This window comes from Dama dama, chromosome 7, assembly GCF_033118175.1.
Source record: "Dama dama isolate Ldn47 chromosome 7, ASM3311817v1, whole genome shotgun sequence".
In the NCBI taxonomy this organism is placed as follows: domain Eukaryota; kingdom Metazoa; phylum Chordata; class Mammalia; order Artiodactyla; family Cervidae; genus Dama; species Dama dama.
Genome location: NC_083687.1, coordinates 41,058,747 through 41,064,049, shown reverse-complemented (window position 1 = coordinate 41,064,049; position 5,303 = coordinate 41,058,747). Strand labels below are relative to the sequence as shown.

Sequence of the window (5,303 nt, the reverse complement as noted above, 5' to 3'; positions counted from 1 at the left end):
TTTTTTCCAGCTTTCTTTATAGTCCAACTCTCACATCCATACATGACCACTGGAAAAACCATAGCTTTGACTAGACGGACCTTTGTTGGCAAAGTAATGTCTCTGCTTTTTAACATGCTGTCTAGATTGGTCATAGATTTTCTTCCAAGGAGAAAGTGTCTTTTAATTTTCGTAAAGAAAGCTGAGTGCCGAAGAATTGATGCTTTTGAACTGTGGTGTTGGAGAAGACTCTTGAGAGTCCCTTGGACTGCAAGGAGATCCAACCAGTCCATTCTAAAGGAGATCAGTCCTGGGTGTTCATTGGAAGGACTGATGCTGAAGCTGAAACTCCAATACTTTGGCCACCTGATGCGAAGATCTGACTCATTTGAAAAGACCCTGATGCTGGGAAAGATTGAAGGTGGGAGGAGTAGGGGAGGACAGAGGATGAGATAGTTGGATGGCATTACCAACTCAATGGACATGAGTTTGAGTAAAATCTGGGAGTTGGTGATGGACAGGGAGGCCTGGCGTGCTACAGTCCATGGGGTTGCAAAGAGTTGGACACGACTGAGCGACTGAACTGAACTGAGCATGCATAATGCTATATTATATATTTTTATTTTTGTTTTATTTAATAAACTTCATACAATACTATGTTTAATCTGTTTTAATAATTTACAAACATTAACTTATTTAACAAACAACATAGAAAGTGAAAGTCCTTCTTATTATACTGCCATTCTGCAGAGATGATCATGATCAACCATTTGAGAGATTTTTCGATACCTTCTTTTCTTTTTCTTGAATGTATAATCATGTTTTATTATTTATGGCAATCATGCCATAATTGCTATACTTATTTGTGTTACACTGGAATAACATTCTTTTGCAAGTTGCTTTTTTACTTAGCCATATCTCTTGAGCATCTTTTTATGTGAGCACTTTATTTATATATGATTGTGTTCAATGGTTGTATAGTTTTCCATTGTGTAAATAAACCATGATTTATTTAGCCATATTGGTATTGAAGGAAGTTTGTGCTATTGACACCTTTTTACTTATAAACTTTGCATTGTATGGGAGTGCCTTTGAAAGCTAAACTCCTAAAAGTAGAAATGCTGGCTCAATATATTTTCAAATTATTCTCTGCTAGGGAGACTTGGGTTCGATCCCTGGGTTGGGAAGATCTCCTGGAGAAGGGAAAGGCAGCCCACTCCAGTATTCTGGCCTAGAGAATTCCATGGACTGTATAGTCCATGGGGTTGCAAAGAGTGGGACACAACTGAGTGACTTTCACTTTCACCTTCTCACACATCTCCTCTAGTAGTGTATTAGTGTACCTGTATCCTCACACCCATGTTTATATGGATAGTATAAATTAAAAAATCCCAAACATATAGGCAAAGAATAAAAAAAAAACTGCATGTGACTAAGGTATTAAAGATGAAGAAAGAAAAGGAATAATTACCTCTTTTCCTCCCTGGCTGTTTGAAGATCAGCTGCCATCATGAACGACACAGTAACTATCTGAACGAGGAAGTTCATGACCAACCGACTGCTTTAGCGGAAACAAATGGTCATTGATGTTCTTCACCCTGGAAAGGCAACAGTACCTAAAACAGAAATTCGGGAAAAACTGGCCAAAATGTACAAGACCACACCAGATGCCATCTTTGTATTTGGATTCAGAACCCATTTTGGTGGTGGCAGGACAACCAGCTTCGGCATGATTTACGACTCCTTGGATTGAGAAGAGAATGAGCCCAAACACAGGCTTGCAAGGCATGGCCTGTATGAGAAGAAAAAGACCTCCAGGAAACAGCGAAAGGGATGCAGGAACAGAATGAAGAAGGTCAGGGGGACTGCAAAGGCCAGTGTTGGTGCTGGCAAAAAGTGAGCTGGAGATTGGACAACAGAAGGAGTAAAGATTCTGCAGTGACTGTATCTGTGGTGCTTGTGCAGATTTTTCATGAAAGAGAGAATAAACTAAGACCTTTTACAAAATAAAAGAAAAGGAAGAATTAAAGGATAATAATGACAACTGATAGAGAAAAAAAAATCCACATAGAAGCCTGAGTGATGGAAGGAATAGGGAATTTTAACTCTCAGTGTTTAGAGTACTTGAAGTTCAGCTGCTCTTTGCAACTATACACATGAAGTTCTGCATTTTTCTGTATGTTACCTTTTACAGTGTGAGGTCTACTCCAGAGAAAGTAAGCTGCTGTGCCATGCACAATGCTGGTATATAGTGGGTGTTGATGAATATATATTTCTCTTTTTATTTGCTGGGAGTGCCCCTGGTAAAGGGAGAGAATGGATGACAGACCTGCTACAAACCATCTGCTTTTCAGCATCATAGAGTTTCAAAAATGAAAGATTAATCATCGTAATTTATATAGTGATTCACATAGGAAAGTGCCTTGTGTGCAATTTATCAATTTATTGACTCTCAGTAGCAAAGCCTTGCTTGTGTGCCTGAGTAATGTATATATAGACAGATAATTATGACATGCCACAATAACAGCTGTAATAGGACACGAACATTTTGGTTGATCTGTAACTGATAAAACTATCCAAATCGCAGTCCACAGTTTTTACCCACTCTTCCATGCTCCTAATAAAAATAACGTTTAAAAATATCAATAGGGGTGTTGAAATGGGTAAGTATTCATGTTCTATAGCATACTGGGTATCCTCTACATACAGTCAATTTTTTTTACCTCCCACATTTATCTGTCAGGGTTCTAGTTTCCTTCCTTTTTAACTGATTCCAAGCCAGAGATCCTCGATAACTTAAGTCATTTGAAAATGCTCCATTTGGCAGATGTACTGGTAGTGAGGAACAGCCGTCTCCTAAGGTGTTTAGAAAGATGAGGCTCCTCATCATGCCTGTCTTTCGTTTTAGGCTGTTGATGTCACTGCTTTGATCAATCAATCAGTGGTCCATGTGGAAGGTAGCTGTTGTCTGTCCTACCTTGTGAGGGAGCTTAGCTAATCAGCCCTTATTAATTAGTCACTAATCTGTGTTGTGTAGCAACAACTGTTTTCACTAAGCGGTGGCTGCATTAGTTGATGGAGGACAATGAGCCCCTCCCTAATTACAAAGAAAGCCTGCTCCTTACCTGTGTAGATGATCCCTAATAGATGAAGGGCCACCAAGGGACGCTGGGACAGGCACAGGATGGCAGGGTCTAATCTGTTTTCTAACCTGCTTCAAAGGAGTTGTTTAATTAATATGAGATCAGCACGTTTAACGGCTTGAACAGGTGCAAACACACACTTGTAACCAGCTGTGTAATTGACCGCAGAGGAACAAGCCAGAACTAAGGATACAAACCTCACTAATCACCTGCTCACCTCCTACCTGTGGCTGTTAAAAGATTTCTTTTTAGTGTGGGACTCTCTGAATCTGTCTGGAAGGCCATATTGTGTTGGGAGGAGTTTAAATTATAAGTCTTCAATCAAAAACTTATAAACTGGTTCATCTCTGTTGATTACTCACCATCAACATTGCTGTTCTTCTCTCTTGTTTTTTTTTTTTTTTTTTTGGAGTCTTCCTAAAAATCTGAGGTTCCTATGGATCTTGTGTATGATTGTGGGTAAATAGGTCTCCAGGTTCAAACCTCAGAGTCAAAGAATTCTAGAGTTCTAGCAGTCTGGAGGAGCAGCTAGCTAGTCTAGGGATTAGCAAACTGCAGAACAGAGCTAGTCCAGCCTGTGACTTGTTTTTGTAAATAAAGTTTTATTGGAACACAGGCACGCTCACCTGTGCATGTATTATCCATGCTGCTTTAGTGCTACAACAGTGGACTTCAGGAGCTGCATCAGAGGCCATAGGCTTCCCAGGTGGCTCAAAGGTCAATAATCTGCCTGCCAAGCAGGAGATGCAGGTTTGATCCCTGGGTTGGGGAAGATCCCCTGGAGAGAGAACTGGCAATCCACTCCAGTATTCTTGCCTGGAAAACCCCATGGACAGAGGAGCCTGGTGGGCCACAGTCCGCGGAGTTGCAAGGAGTTGGACACGACCTAGCAACTAAACAGCAACAGCGGCAGAGGCCATATAATTCACAAAGCTGAGATTGTTTACTACTTGGCCTTTTTTTTTTTTTTTTTTTTTTAATGTCTGTTTCATTTATTACTGTATCTGTTAAAAAAATGCTACACTGCATGTTATGGACGTAAATATAAACACTTTTTATATAAATGTTGTTTAGTCGCTAAGTCGTGTCTGACTCTTTTGTGACCCCATGGACCGCAGCCCACCAGGCTCCTCTGTCCATGGGATTTCCCAGGCAAGAACACTGGGGTGGGTTGCCATTTCCTTCTCCAAGAGATCCTCCCAACCCAGGGATCAAACCTGAGTCTCCGACTTGGCAGGAGGATTCTTTATCACTGAGCCACCGGGGAAGCCCTTCTATATAAATAGCAGCTGCAAAAAAATAAATAAATAAATAAAAATTCTCAACATTGTATTGAGAGAAATACATGCTCCATAAAGTTTAGATATTAACAGCACAATGGGTTTAGGTGTTCTATCAGGAAATCATTGATTAAGGCATTCTATTGGATGGGCTGATTATATTATTTGGCTGTCCAACAGTTGAACCCCTGATTAGATTTGAGGATCTTAGTCCTGGTTTCTTGTAGAAAGATCTAGAGAGATAAAGGGAACTTCCTAAGATCAGGAAATGGGGAAGGAAGGAAATGCTACTTGGCCTTTTATAGAAAAGGTTTGCCGACTTTCGGGATCAAGGTTTCAATCCAAGGTATGTTTTCCAGCTTTTGCTGTAAAGTTCAAGTTGTTTTTGAAAAAGGTGTTAGATGTCAGATGGGGTTGGGCAACACTCAGTTTCTTCTTTTTAATTAATTTTTATTGGAGTAGAGTTGATTTTAAATTTCACTTCAAATCAGAACCAAAATAACAAGCACTTATTGGGTAATTGGCATGTGTAGTATTCTGATTGTACACATCCTTCAAGTCACGGCTGACCATACCACCTTGGAACTCCTCTTCCGGCACCCTGCAAGCAATAGGAACTCAAGAGTCTCACAACACAGTTTAGGACTTAAATATGTACTGCCTTTTATTGATCACCACTGTTTCTAGTGAAGTAGAAGTGTTGTCTCAACTAAGTTATGAGCCCCTTGAGCATAGGAACCAGTTTTTAAAAAATTATGTATTCTTCACAGTGCTTCTCCTTTCTGGGTAACAGAAAGAGAATGTGGCAATTTAAAAACTTGCAGGATTGAATATTAAGTATAGAGGAAACCAAAGAATGCTTTTAGGCAGATGGATGAGACACTAGTAGAGATGAACAGAT

General features: G+C 39.9%; 1 pseudogene; it reads left to right on the top strand.

Moving 5' to 3' along the window:
* Positions 1 to 1,489: 1,489 nt before the first annotated feature.
* On the top strand, positions 1,490 to 1,974 carry LOC133059186 (small ribosomal subunit protein eS24-like; annotated as a pseudogene).
* Positions 1,975 to 5,303: the final 3,329 nt, after the last annotated feature.